Source organism: Sinohyriopsis cumingii, chromosome 4 (genome assembly GCF_028554795.1).
Source record: "Sinohyriopsis cumingii isolate HCF-2022 chromosome 4, ASM2855479v2, whole genome shotgun sequence".
NCBI classification, from domain to species: Eukaryota; Metazoa; Mollusca; class Bivalvia; order Unionida; family Unionidae; genus Sinohyriopsis; species Sinohyriopsis cumingii.
The window spans coordinates 43,219,575-43,235,228 of record NC_142964.1 but is presented as its reverse complement, the minus strand read 5'-3'; the positions used below and the strand labels follow the sequence as shown (position 1 = coordinate 43,235,228).

The 15,654-nt window shown below is 37.3% G+C and overlaps 1 protein-coding gene across 2 annotated transcripts in view; it reads left to right on the top strand.

Moving 5' to 3' along the window:
• The first annotated feature begins 3,159 nt into the window (after nucleotides 1-3,159).
• LOC149801056 (recQ-mediated genome instability protein 1-like) overlaps nucleotides 3,160-15,654 on the top strand; it is a 77,689-nt gene continuing 65,194 nt past the window's right edge. For both annotated transcript variants that reach the window (XM_089955091.1, XM_089955090.1), the window contains exon 1: nucleotides 3,160-3,234. The gene's annotated coding sequence lies outside the window, so the exon portion shown is untranslated. The remainder of the gene's footprint in view (nucleotides 3,235-15,654) is intronic.

Genomic DNA, 15,654 nt, shown 5'->3' with positions numbered 1-15,654 from the left:
AAGCTGCTAAGCATGATCCAGTCCTTCCACGATTGACATGACAGGCACAGTGCTGTACGATGGCTCAACATTCGACCACTTTGACATCCGCAGTGGAGTGAAACAAGGCTGCGTCTTTGCCCACACGCTCTTCGGCATCTTCTTCGCAGTCCTGCTGAAACACGCCACAGAAGGGATCTACCTGCACACGCGATCAGACGGCAGACTGTTCAACCTGGCACGACTAAAGGAAAAGAGCATAGTGCGCAAAGTCACCATCGGACGATCCTGCTCTAGCCACCCACACAGAAGATGTACTACAGAGCCTTATGGACCGCTTTGCTAAAGCGCGCGATGAGTTTGGGTTGACCATAAGCCTAAAGAAAACAAACGTGATGGTTCAGGACTCGGACCCCCAAGCATCATCATCAACAACTACGAACTTGAGGTGGTCAGTCAGTTCATGTACCTCGGTTCTACCATCACCAACAACCTCTCGCTCGATGCTGAGCTCATCAAGCGGATCGGAAAGGCATCAACAAGTCTCTCCAGGTTGTCGCAGAGAGTGTGGAACAACAGTATGCTGACCCTGAACACTAAGATCACCGTGTACCGTGCCTGTGGGCTAAGCACTCTCCTGTACGCCAGTGAAACCTGGACTCTGTATGATTCACAAGAGAAAAGACTGAGCGCCTTTCACACGCGATGCCTCCGACGCAAACTCGGGATCACCTGGAGCAATCGAGTAACAAACAACGAGGTGCTCGAGCGTGCGAAGACTCTCAGCATGGTCACACTCCTACGCCAACGTCGCATGAGATGGCTGAGCCATGTTCGTCGGATGGATGACGGACGGATCCCCAAATACATTCTTTATTCGAAACTAGCCTCTGGCAAAAGGTCTATCGGACGGCCACATCTCCGCTTCAAGGATGTCTGCAAGCGCGACATGAAATCCTTGACATTGATGTCAACACCTGGGAAGAGCTCGCTCTAGACAGATCAAGCTGGCGACATGCTCTGGTCACAGGTCTGAAAGCCGGCGAGGACAAGTTACGCTTGCTAGCTGACGCAAAACGAACGCAGAGGAAGAAGAAGCAGCTCCAACCAACACCAGACGCAACCTTCAAGTGCATCAAGTGATGCTGCAGCAAGAACTGCCACTCCCGTGTTGGACTACATAGCCACAGCAGACGCTGCACAACCACCAACCGGAACATCTCTCATGGGAGCACTTCCATCGTCTCTCGAGACTAACGGATGCCAGCATATATATATATATATAATAACAGCAACAACAACAACTCTGTGGCTGCATATGGCCCGGAATAAAAAGGTCAAAACATGCATGTACCTTGTTAGACAACAAGAATCAATGATACTATGTTTTGAGCCTATGTATATAATTATAAATACGTTTCTCCTTCAGTTCCGTATGTGGCTATGCTGCAAAATAAGAGCAAAATTTCAAAGCATGAATTAGATGAATTATATGAATTACATGAATTATATGAATTATATGAATTATATGTTTTGATATGAATTGCATGAATTATATGAATTACATGAATTATATGAATTACATGAATTACATGAATTACATGAATTGTATGAATTATATGAATTACATGAATTACATGAATTATATGAATTACATGAATTATATGAACTGTATGAATTATATGAATTACATGAATTACATGAATTATATGAATTACATGAATTGCATGAATTATATGAATTACATAAATTACATGAATTGCATGAATTATATGAATTTTATGAATTACATGAATTACATGAATTGTATGAATTACATGAATTATATGAATTGTATGAATTTTATGAATTACATGAATTATATGAATTACATGAATTACATGAATTAAATGAATTATATGAATTACATGAATTATATGAATTATATGAATTACATGAATTACATGAATTGTATGAATTATATTAATTATATGAATTATATGAATTACATGAATTATATGAATCATATGAATTACATGAATTACATGAATTACATAAATTATATGAATCATATGAATTGCATGAATTACATGAATTGTATAAATTATATGAATTACATGAATTACCTGAATCATATGAATTACATGAATTGTATGTTTTAATATGAATTACATGCATTATATGAATTACATTAATTATATGAATTACATGGATTATATGAATTACATGAATTATATGTTTTAATATGAATTACATGAATTATATGAATTACTTGATTACATGAATTATATGAATTACATGAATTATATGATTTATATGAATTATATGTTTTGATATGAATTACATGAATTATATGAATTACATGAATTATATGAATTACATGAATTACATGAATTATATGAATTGCATGAATTACATGATTACATGAATTATGTGAATTATATGAATTACATGAATTATATGAATTGCATGAATTACATGAATTACATGAATTATATGAATTACATGAATTACATGAATTACATGAATTATACGAATTACATGAATTATATGAATTGTATGAATTACATGATTACATGAATTATGTGAATTATATGAATTACATGAATTATATGAATTACATGAATTACATGAATTATATGAATTATACGAATTACATGAATTACATGAATTATATGAATTACATGAATTATATGAATTATATGAATTACATGAATTATATGAATTACATGAATTATATGTTTTGATATGAATTACATGAAATATATGTTTTGATATGAAACAAGTTACATTTATTCTGGCTGTTGAAAATAATACGACATAAGACAGAATATTACATCATCAGCTAAATCTAAAACAGCAAAGGAAAGTAATTAATTACTTCATAAAGTATACAATGTAAATAGATCGTGATATTCTTCAGCATCAATCACAACAATTACTTTTAAAAGATCTGATGTAATTGTTTCTGATTGAAGGATGCGAGAGATTCATAAAATAAGATAAATTATTTCTTGTTTTAGTGATTTTGTTTCTTTTTTATTTTTTCGTTTGTTTATTTTTAAATTCCTTATACAGATTAGCACATTTTCTCTTCCATGACTGATCAGATGTAGGTTATAAAATTGGTGCACCCATCCCAAATCATACTATATAAACGCTTTAGGAATTATTGCACTCATTACAATCTTCCATGTAACAGTGATAATTTCTTCGACTTGCTGGCGGAAAAATTGGATCCACATCTTCACAATTAAGAAAATTAAAATCTAATTAGTAGGTTTTCAAGGAGTCGAAACATATGTCATTATTTTATAATTTGTCTTACTACGTTTTTATTGTTCCGTTTGCTGTTGCAAGTTTTTGCTTACCTGAACAAATGACTCCGAAAGAGGAATCAATAATAGGAGGTTGCAATAGATTGTTATAGTATATAAATATATTTGCATAGTTGTTGGATTTGATGTTGCCTGTAAGTTGAAATATTTCAGTGAACTATGTTATTATTTGTTTTATAATTTATACAACGTTGCCAGGATGCACACGTTGTTCCGGAGAAACGGGTTGGGCCGGAACGCTGTATTATCGCGGTACTTAATGTTCTTATCGTTAAATATTAACACAGGTAGGTGCTCGACGCGAGCATGATGATGAGAAGAAAGAAAAAAAAAAGAATAATCTGAAGGAATAAAATCATACAGAGTGACAAAAATACCTTAGATTACCTCAATGACCCGTTCTGACATAGGGCACTCTCTATCATACTATATAAGAGAGAAGGTATGTAACTTCCAAATACTTCGTTCCACCCATGACTCTCGATTTCCTTCTGCTATTTCCGTCTTTAAAGGCACACGACCATACTGTATGTTTGTTTTGCTCCAGAGATATTTTTATATTCTATTCATCAATCCATCATTGACTTTTCTGCATTGTCCCAAACTGAAGTTACGGGCTCCAAAACGTGCGATTTTCGCGAATTATTACTGCTGAGACAAGTCCAAGCGCATGTGACAACCAGTGAAAAGAGCTACATGTACCATATTTGTGACTACAATATATCCCTTCTTTAATTACAGAACAGTGGCAGATGCAAAAGTAAGTGTTTATTTACCATTAACTCGATTCAACTTTAGGAATCCTGTTCCATGGAAGAATTAGACATTGTCTTCTTCACTGCACATACATCATATACAAGCAACTGTATTTTTACACGGCACACATGTCAACGTCGAAATATGATTTGCTCAAAAGGTTATACTTATTGTCACATGAGCTCAGACTGGTCTCAGCAGTAACAATTCGCAAAAATTGCACATTACGGAGCCTGTAACTTCAGTTTGGTACAATGCAGAAAAGTCGATTATGGCTTGATGAATAGAAAAATATCAAGCCATATAGTATGGTCGTGTTTATTTAAAGATGGAAATAGCAGAAGGAAATCGAGGGTCATGGGTGGAACAAAGTATCTGAAAGTTGCATACCTTTTCTCTTATATAGTATGATAGAGAGGGTCCTATGTCAGAACGGGTTATGGGGGTATTCTATGGTATTTTTGTCGCTCTGTATGATTTTTTTTCCTTCAGATTATTGAGGGTTTTTTCAACATCATGCATGCGTCGAGCACCTGTGCATATTAAAACTGTTTTGCTATTGCTGCTTACTTATAATTTGTAAAGTTTCAGTGACTTTCCCTCTTTCTATTCCTATAAAAAAATCGTCAACTGAAGCCAGTAAATGTAAATAAAACCACAGGAGCTCATGTTGTTGCATAACATTTACCTGTCATACATGTACCATATAATAACTACAAGGGAGGACACTTCTCTCCTTTGTCACTTGACCTATTTAAGAATAAACACTGATATTTCAAACTTAATTTTGCATAGGGTAATACATTTGGTACTGATGTTTATGTCAGGCATTTGACTTGGTCTGCATATCTGAAGTTTGGCTTAGTATCATACATTTAAGGAATACCAGACTATTTTCCCATGCTACTGCTTGACATGGCCATGATGCCGCCCACGCTCATATGCAAGTGAAATCCCGTTGAATGGAATACTGTCCTCACATTGGTTAAAAGAAAATGATGTCTTGCATTTATGTATAACTTTATTATAAAAGTTATGATGCCAAGCCAAACTTTGGATATGCATACAAAGTCTAATGCCTGAGCTAGGTAACAGTACCAAATTTATTACATTATGTGAAGTGTGGCTTGAAATATCAGCATTTATTCTTAAATAGGTCACACAAGAAAAGGGAGAAGTGTCCTCCCTTGTAGTTATTGTATAGTGCATGTATGACAGGTAAATTGTAAGCAATGATATGAGCCCCTGTGAATAAAACTATATTATTGTGGTATTTGCTTAGCTTACCTATGGTAGCACACAGGTATTATAATAAACATAAAATACAACTTACCAATGAAGAGAAATGCCCACGCTTGTGCTGGTATAATATTTCCACAATAAACGAAAGGATCCAACGATAAAATCGAACACACAAATGTAATTCAAGTGGAAATCCATGTTGAATAACAACATTATCAATTAAAAGCAATTATTGTTTAACTTTATATGAATTTTAAATGCATTGTGGGCAAAGAAATGTAAATATATAGCAGCTGTTATTAATATTATTATTGAAATATTACTGATTTCAAAGAACGTTCAACTGTTATTTTTTTCATATTTACATTCAAGAAGTATGATTATAAGAAACATTTTGTTAATTTTGGCCCATATTGGCTACCATGGAATGAAATTACATGCTTAACCTTGTAAGAACAAGTATGTTACTATCAGTATATGACCTACAATCATCAAACATCAGACGATACACTGAATATATTTCATAATCAAAGCCAATGCTGGTATAGCAAGTTTAACTGGAGTTTTGTATATGATGATCAACAGAATTGCATGCACTTTACAAAAAAGTTATGTTAATTCTTTTTCATTATAAACTTATAAAAAATGTTGACATTTTAGAGGAAATTGTGCTGTAAGATATTTGCATCTTTCTGGCTACGGCTTTACATCTGTACACAATGGAGGAGGATCCTGTAATTGAAGACTTCATTAACCAAACTCCCATTCATATATATTAGGAAAAAAAACAGTAATAAGTCAAGAAATTAAATATTGAAAAACATGATTGTAGATGGTAGAGTGCCATACATGCCAACCATTATGCTTTTGGTGTAATCATTACGCTTTTTTCCACTAAATTATGCCTTACGTGTAAATGTATTCGGATTACAAGTTTTTGGTATATCCCCTTCCCAAAAAATTTAATAATTTGTTTTCTCATTTTTATTAACATCCCATTAATCCCACAGACCATATTCTAGAAAAGATGGCTTCTATATAACTAAGACATAACAGTACGCTTGTCCTTAGACTTACATGCACTTTCCTTACAGTATTATGTTCTATTTATAGCAGTTGCCCAATTTCCAAGAAATATGCTGGTTTACTTTCAAACTTTTGATCTCGGTTTCTATTTATAGCAGCTGTATGGCTTAGTTAGGAGAGAACAGACTGGTTTTCTAACTTGTAATCTTTGCTTTCAGATTCTTTGTTCAAATTGATAAATTGTACAGAACCAGTCTGTAGGTGTTTGGTGCTAAAAGTCAAGTCGGATTTATTCTAGTCGAAGTGTGTGTTATAGCAAAAATGTTTTTCAAATAATTTCACTGATGGATTAGAAAATATGAAAAATCAAGTCAGAGATGAATACATGAACTACATATTACAGCGTTCCATTCTAGGGCAGCTTCATGCCCCTTGCTGGCTGTGTGGAAATGATTTTAATATTGGTCATGGTGGTGTGTGTGTGTGACTTGGATTTTTAACGTAGCTTTAACAATTTTTCAGTCATATCACTACGATGTCTGCAGTGTGGCAGTTTATAGTGATGTCTAGCACTGGGGCATCATGCAGCAGAAATGAAGCATGATATCCCACCCAGACGCATTATCCTGACACCAAGCCGACCAGTCCTAACACTAACCTCTTAATGCTGAGCGCCAAGCGCTGCAGCTGTTAGTATCATTTATGTCTTTGATATGACTCGAACGGGGGTTGAACCCACAACCTCCTGCATCCAAGACGGACACTCTAACCACTAGGCCATCAGAGCGGTTATGGTCATGGTGGTGAATGAAAGAAACCTTGAATTAGCTTATTTTCCTAACTCCAATACTATGGTAGCTTCTTTTTCTTTTAGCAGAACTAAATTGTGGACATGAATTTTATAAATACAGAGGCGTTATGTACCAAGTTCTTAAAAAAACACAGACTACCCCTAGCAGTAGAAGACTACATTGGACCTTTGTTCAAACAAATGTTTCCTGATTCCAAAGTTGCAAAATATATGCATGTGCAAGAACAAAATCATCTAATATTGTTAGGTGTTTAGCAGAAGATACTTCACTTAAAATTGCAACAGACAAGAGTAGTGATTATGATGAGAAAAAGTTGTACCCAGTCTGTTTAAGTGACTTCTGACAATGAAAATGGCAAAGTCAGAATGCTCTTCTTTCATTACCAGAATTAACAGTAGATTCCACTGGAGAATGCTTTGAATAAATATAAGTTGGCAGAACTGTATGGGGTTTTCAGCTGATGCTGCATCAGTGATGACTGGAATTCATAAAGGAGTGGCATTCTATATTTTGAAACATGTCTCCATCATTGTTCATATCAGGTTGTCTCTGTCATATGATGCACCTTGCTGCAGGAAAGGCTCTCTGATAAATTAGAAGGAGAACTCCTGAAGTATCAAGTTGGCACTCTACCTGACAATGTACTTCATGAGGACAGAATTTATTTTTTCATCTTATTTCCCAGCTAAAAGACACAATAACTGGAAGATATAAGTTTCCTCTTCTTTGTCAGGTTCAATAAAAAATCAATCAATCCTCTGGTCTGTTGGCTGCTGTTATGGGGGCGGTCTGCAGGGTGTGGCCTCTGGTCTTGAGTTCTCTCTCCACGGTTCAGTGCCAGGTCTCTTTGGGTCTGCCACGGTTCCTTTTCCCCTGTGGAGTCCATCTCAATGCCACCCTTGGTAGTGAGTCAGGGGGCATTCTGCAGATGTGGCTGAGACATCTCCATCGACGAGTTGCAATGGTCTCAGCAATGGTGCTTGTGCCCGCTCTGTGCTGGAGTTCCTCATTCGAGATCATGTTTGGCCAGAAGATCCTCATAATCCGTTGCCGGTACTTGGTCTGGAAGACTTCGAGCTTGGGTTCTATGTTAACAGTGGTCTTCCAACACTCTGACCCATACAAAAGGATGCTCAACACGTTGCTCTTGAAGATACGGATCTTTGTGTGGGTGCTGAGGTTTGTTGTCCTCCAGATGGGCTTCAGCATTGTGAAGGCCTAGTTGGCCTTGCTGATTCTTGTGGTGACTTCCCTTGTGCAATCTCCATCCGTGGCGACCTTGCTGCCCAGGTATGTGAATTCATCTACTTCTTGCAGAGGATGGTCGTTGATGGTGATTGGGTCGCCCACTCTAGTGTTCTTCCTCAAGACTTGTGTCTTCCCTATGTTGACTCAAAGACCTATGGTGCTTGCTGTCTGTACCAACTGTTGTGTCTTCAGTTGGATATCCTGGTGTCTGCTTGCCATCAACCCGATGTCGTCGGCATAATCCAGGTCATCCAGCATTGAGGTCAGTGTCCACTGTATTCCTTGCCTCCTGCCCTCTGTGGTGCGGTGCATGATCCAGTCAATGGCCAGTGAGAAGAGGATCGGCGAGAGATGCATCCTTACTTCACTCCGTTTTCCACCTTGAATGGTTCAATGAGTAGGTTGTTGTGGATGACTCTGCACTCAAAGTTCTCGTACAGGGACCTGATGACGTTGTCAAGTTTCTGGGGGATGCTGTAGTGTCCTAGGATCTTCCACAGAGAGGCTCGGTGCAGGCTGTTGAAGGCCTTCTCAAAGTCCACAAAGACCACATAAAGCGATCCATTCCACTCGTGGGACTGCTCAAGGATCTGTCTCAGAACGAAGATGTGGTCGATGCAGGATTTGCCCTTCCTAAAGCCTGCCTGTTCCTGGCGTAGGATGCCGTCCACAGCTGTTGTGATGCATTGGAGAATGGTGCAACTGAAAATCTTACTGGATAGTAAGGTGATTCCTCGCCAGTTGTTGCAGTTCCCCAGATCTTCTTTCTTGGGAAGTTTGACGATGATTCCTGTTTTCCAGTCATTCGGTGCTTCTTCACTATCCCAGATCTTTTGGAGACTCTGGCAAAGAAACTGCGGTGTCTTTGTGTCTTCTGCCTTCAGCATCTCGGGACATACTCCATCATCGCCAGTTGCCTTCCCATTCTTCAAGTTGTGGATGGCCTGCTTGACTTCCTCAACAGTGATGTCATCGCAGTTGATGTCAAGGTCCTCCTCTGCTTCAGGAATGTCAGCGAGTACTGGTGGGTTTGGGCGATTCAGTATGGATTCAAAGTGTTGCTTCCATCTCTTCAGCTTCTCCTCCTCCACTGTGACATGAGTTCCATCTTCATCTCTCACCTGAAGGTCATGGTGCTGGCCGTAGTCACCCTTCAGCTTCTTGGTGTTCTTGTACACTGTCTTCATGTCCTTCTGCTCAGCTGCTGCCTCTGCCTCCTTTGCCAGTCTGTGTATTCTCTCCTGTCTCTCATTGCTGATTTCTTCACCTCCTTGTCTTTTCCTCTATACTCCTTCGAAATTCTCTCTTTCAGTCTTGGTGACTTGGAGTCCAAAAGTCTCTTCTTAATCTGTCTTCTCTCTTCTATGCGAGTCCACGTCTCTCCTGATATCCACTCTGTCTTCTTACTATTCCTATAACCTAAAACTACTTCTCCTGCTTCCTTCATTACTCTGTTGAAATTGTCGATGGTCAGCGCTGTCTCATCTTCTAGAACACTAAACCTATTCCTTAGGGCTGGCCTAAACTCTTCCTTCACTTTTGGATCTTTCAGCTTGGCCACATCGAAGCACTGATTCCTGGAGACCCCTATCCTAACTTTCCTAAGCTTCAAAGTCACCTTGGCCACCAGAAGACTATGGTCACTGCCGATGTCAGCGTGCCGCATCACTTGCATGTCCTGCAGGGAGTGTTTCCATCGGCCATTGATGATGATGTGGTCGATCTGGTTCTGAGTTCTGCCATCTGGTGATGTCCATTTGAGCTTGTGAATGTCCTTGTGCTTGATCAGGGTCCCTCCTATGACCAAGTCGTTCTCTTCACAAAAGTTGACCAGTCTTTCCCTGTTGTCGGTCATCACACCTACTCCATGGCGCACCATGGTCCTCTCTCTGTCTTTATTGTCGCAGCCAACCCTAGCGTTGAAGTCACCAAGTAGCAACAGCACGTCATGTTGAGGGACGTCCTCTAAAACGGCTTGAAGAGCATCATAAAAGGTGTCTTTGTCCTCTTCTTCTGCATCATCTGTTGGTGCATAGGCCACAACAACAGACAGCTTGGTGTACTTGGAGTTCATCCTGATGTATAGCAGGCGCTCGTTCCCTGGCTTCCACTGTAGAACGGTATTGGTCTTGTTCTTGCTGATAATGATGGCGACCCCCTCCCGGTGGTCATTGTCCTTCCTTCCGGACCAGATGATGACTTCTCCAGAGTTCAACTTCTGCTTGCCGGCACCAGTCCATCTTGCTTCTGTTACACTCTTTGTTAGGTTACTTTACTTAAAATTGCAACAGACAGGAGTAGTGATTATGATGACAAAAAGTTGTACCCAGTCTGTTTAAGTGACTTCTGACAATGAAAAGGGCAAAGTCAGAATGCTCTTCTTTCATTACCAGAATTAACAGTAGATTCCACTGGAGAATGCTTTGAATAAATATAAGTTGGCAGAACTGTATGGGGTTTTCAGCTGATACTGCATCAGTGATGACTGGAATTCATAAAGGAGTGGCATTCTATATTTTGAAACGTGTCTCCATCATTGTTCATATCAGGTTGTCTCTGTCATATGATGCACCTTGCTGCAGGAAAGGCTCTCTGATAAATTAGAAGGAGAACTCTTGAAGTATCAAGTTGGCACTCTACCTGACAATATACTCCATGCAGACAGGGTTGATTATTTTATCTTATTTCCCAGCTAAAAGACACAATAACTGGAAGATATAAATTTCCTCTTCTTTGTCAGGTTATGAAAGGAATTTTGGTTCTTTCCCATTCTAATGCGGACTGTGAGAGATTGTTCAGCATTGTTAACAAAAGTAAGACTGAATTTAGATCCAGGCTCTAATAACCCAGCACTTAGTGCTCTACTGGTGTGCAAAACATTTATAGTCTCAGGTGGTACAAAATGTTTTGAAATGCATTATGAGAGTCTGTTGCTTTTTAAAGCTCAAAGTGTTATGTACGAAAACTTCAAGCACTAGTTGATGTTAAAAGTCCAGAGGGATAAATAAATCATTTTGTACATATGCTTATTTAATTTTTATCATATTATATGTGGATTACTCTTTTTCTGCTCAGATTACTCATTTTGTCCACTTGGATTACACGTTTTCCTTGCCAGGGGTTGACATGTACAGAGTGCACTATGATATCACAATTTATGGACAATTGCTGACAAATTATTTCTCTAATGTGATCTTATCAGGCTGAGAATTTAAACCATTTATGTAATAAAATAATGAGTATGTACTTTTTCTTTCTATTCTTTTGAAAGTGAGGGACAGGGACTCCCAAAAATAGGCTGCAGATTCTTGAGTTCTGTGAGTGAAGTCTAGGACTCTATATTTTTTTAAATAATATACTTAACATTAAGAAAATACTAGACTTGTATGCAACAAAATTATCATTAATACATTACTCCTGTCTGATATAGATTTTATTTTTGAGTACCTTAAAGGTGTGAATTGACATGCTTTGTTGTCATTATTAACCTAATTTACCTTAACATTTACAGAGTCATTTTCATTTGACTTCATTTTGATTCCTCAGGCCTTGGTTTGGTTATCCATTGTCGAAGTGGGCTGGATAAAACAGGTTGTTTAGATATGTGTGATTACTTGAAGGTACTAGGTTTTTCATGCTTATGTAAAGAAAAGGTCACATGACTGGTCAATTGTAACAAAGTCTGAGTGGTAAAAATACAGACACTTAGTGTGGACATGGGAGAAATTTGCTCAAATATTAGATGATGTGTCAGATTCATTTGAAATGGTAACCTGTATGTTTTTACATAAATCAGATTAATGGTGGCACTAACAATAGGCTCGCCAAAGGAAGTACATAGCGGCTGTGTGAATAATAATTCCTATTTGCCTAAGGTATATAGCAGCCTTACAATTTAAACTTTTCAGATAATGCTCAAAGTTGCTGTGCAGATAGCCTTTCTCAGGCCATGTGAATAGTCTCTGCCTTTGCAAAAAATTGCATTTGAAGAAGCTTTTGTTTGGGGAGGGGAATCAAATTCAGGGCTCGAATTTAACACAGATTTCTTTGTAGCCAGAAGGACTAGTATATTGAGAAATTTACTAGTCCTGCCAAATCCTTACTAGTCCTGTTCACAAAACAATGTAACAGCTTTCATGTACATTTACCGATTCAATTTTAAAGTTCAAACAACCCGCAAAAAACGATGGTTTTTTTTGTGTGTTTGTTTTTGCAAATTGCATACACCAGTTACACCACATAACATCCCTCTCCTCCTCATAATTCAGCCATTCCTTCTTTTGTCCATTTCTTTTGAAATTTTCCATTACGCTTTTCCCTATCATAAGAATTATTCCTCATCATTCTCATTCAACTTTTCCTTTTTTTCTGGTGGCTGAATACCTTCTATCAAATGCCACATTTTGCCTGTCTTATAACTAGGGAATTGTGCCTTGTTTTGAAATATGAGATGTTATAGTATAGCTGACATGAATTATTTAAAGCAAGAAAAGGAATGGCACATTGTCCTTTATATAAGAAAGTCAGAGCAAGAAACACTTTACAAAACACGTATCTTTGCCCCCTCCCACAATTAAATGGCCTCTCCCTAACAAAGGCTTAACTTCAGCAGATGTTCTGCATGATCAAAGCAATGGCTATTGTAAACACTTATAAAATATTAGCATCAGAAGATAGTGTTAGTTTCAGCTTGGAAAAGGTGTGTTCCCATCAAACGAAGTCATCTGACACTCGGCGCGTTGTATTTAACAGTTCCAATTATGGTATCATAAGCCATAAGTTTGGTAATTGTTCCTACTCAGTGTGCTGTTGAAATTAATAATAAGGCAGAAAATTTTCAAATCTTAGATGCCCATGCTCAGAGATTTTAATTTCCAACAAATGTACAGCATTCTGCTTGGATATATCCACGTGTATTCAATTATTTGTTCATTCTTGTAAGGGAAAAATATAAAAACTGTTCTTATCATCATAGAAAAAGTAGTTGTTTGGAAAGGATGTGTCAATAACGTAATCATAATAAATTGATCTAATTCTTTTAATTATTTCAATGGAAATGTAAAATATGTAGTTTCCTGTTTGTGACCATTGGAGAGTTTGGGTAGCGAGCAAAAAAAAAAGAACCTTAAACAAAGAAGCGTGCAGACTAATTTCTTTGAATAGTTTCTGCCGTGTTCTTTTGTGTGGTGTACCGCTTTGTAGTTTCTTACTGTGTTTGAGTGAATAAAGTGTGATACCACGTCATTTTTTCATTTAATTCGTTATCAGATTAATTAGGATCAATTAGCAAACTTCCTTTGTTAATGACGGGACCATAATTTGCGCTGTTAAGTGAAATGCACAAAATCGGATGGATTCTTGTTATAGAAATGTACCTTTGTAAGGCAGAAATTGACTTCATCTTCTCATGCTAATATTTTATGACTGTGTTTACAATGGCCACTGCTTTGATTCTACAGAACATCTGCTAAGTCAAGTCTTTATTAGGGAATGGCGTAAACAAACGCTGACTATTGATAACCGAAACTTACTAGCCCATCTGACTATTAACATTATGAAAGTTACTAGTCCGACAGGAAATCTGCTAGCCTCGGGCTAGCAGACTACTGCTAATTTCGAGCCCTGAAATTACTGGTAACTTGTTGAAAGCTTTGAAGTCAGTCCTTGGTGGCCATCTTACGGATCTTATTTACAAAACACTACAGTCTTAACATTTTTGCAGAAAGTTTGAAGTGGTTCAGAGTTTCTAAAAGAATGATCCTCATGATGAAAATAACTACAGACCAGTTAGCATTTTACCCATCATGTCGAAACAAGTTATCCCCTTATAAATGTTTCATAGTATCAGGATAAACAGTCATTAGTGGCATATAATTAGATAATAATATATATTTTGCTAAGTTATAATATTATTTTACGTGAAACTCATTTGACTTTGTACATATATGATATCCTTTGTTTCTTCACCTCCCCACATATTTTGATTGCCATACTAGTCTTTCTGGCAAAGTCCCACTGTACTAATTGTCATCAGTTACCACAACAACCTCTTTGTAAACCTCAGCAACCTCTTTGTAAACCTCAACAACTTTGTAAATCTCAACAATAACCTCTTTGTAAACCTTAACCTCTTTGTAAACCTCAACAACTTCTTTGTAGATCTGGTCCATAACAACTCTTGATTCTGTTCATCATAGAGAATGACCTTTCTTAGGCTGAAGGAAATGGAACATAACATGTATAATTGGATGTACGAGAAGAAGAAAAAATACCTGAATCCTAATTAAGTAAATTACAAAGTACAAATTGTTCAAGAGTCAAGACATTGATGTGGTTTCAAATAATCACGACAGAATAAGATTATACACGTTCCTTCCAATTAAGAACAATATCAGTGTGTTTGTCATTGTTTACTAATTTATTGAATCAATGCACAAGAGTTATTAAAATATCACTACCTAATTTATCACGTAATACATTCAAATTGCAAACTGCAGTCAAACTGGTCCAAATGGTCACCTCTACTCAACAGTCACATGTTCACAACAGCGATTCTAATTTATCGCTTGCACAGGTCTTCCACTGTCAGCGGCCAGATGTTTCCTGACGAAATGGTGGTTTCTTGAATTTTTGCTTTAAATAAAGGCAGGTGAGGTTTCGTTGCATGGGTCACAACAAATAGTGATATGGCTTTGTTTAATTTCTGCTCATGACAGGCTTCTCACATAAGCTGACTTTTCTTTTGATCTAGGTGAGTTGAGCAACGGACTAATCAAAATAATGTTTGTATACTGTCTACAAACTAAGATCAGTTTACATTTTTAAAGTTGATGATGATTTCATTTAAGACAGATTAAAGTGAGCAGGATGTATTAATCTTGCATGGAAAATAAATGTGGGAGGGAACAACATATACCCATAATTATGATTTTGTTGTACAGTGCACATAAACAAATCTTGATAATGTAATAATAATAATAATTATATTTGGTACATGCTGTTATTTTCCAGAGCCAAAGGTCACCTGTGACAGTGGTCACCTGTGTGCAACAGTCATTTTTGCCTTTTTCCTGAGTGGCCACTGTAGACAGGTTTGACTATGGTTATTTGTTTTTGAAGGAATAGTCCAACACTTTGTTTACAAAACAAGTAAAATTGAAAGACAAAAATAGCTGCTTTTATAACTTGGATAGCCAGAATATAGACATGAAAAATTAATGGGGCAGCACCCACTTAAGTTGCGGTTTGCTAATCAAGCTATTTTTCTTGCTGAG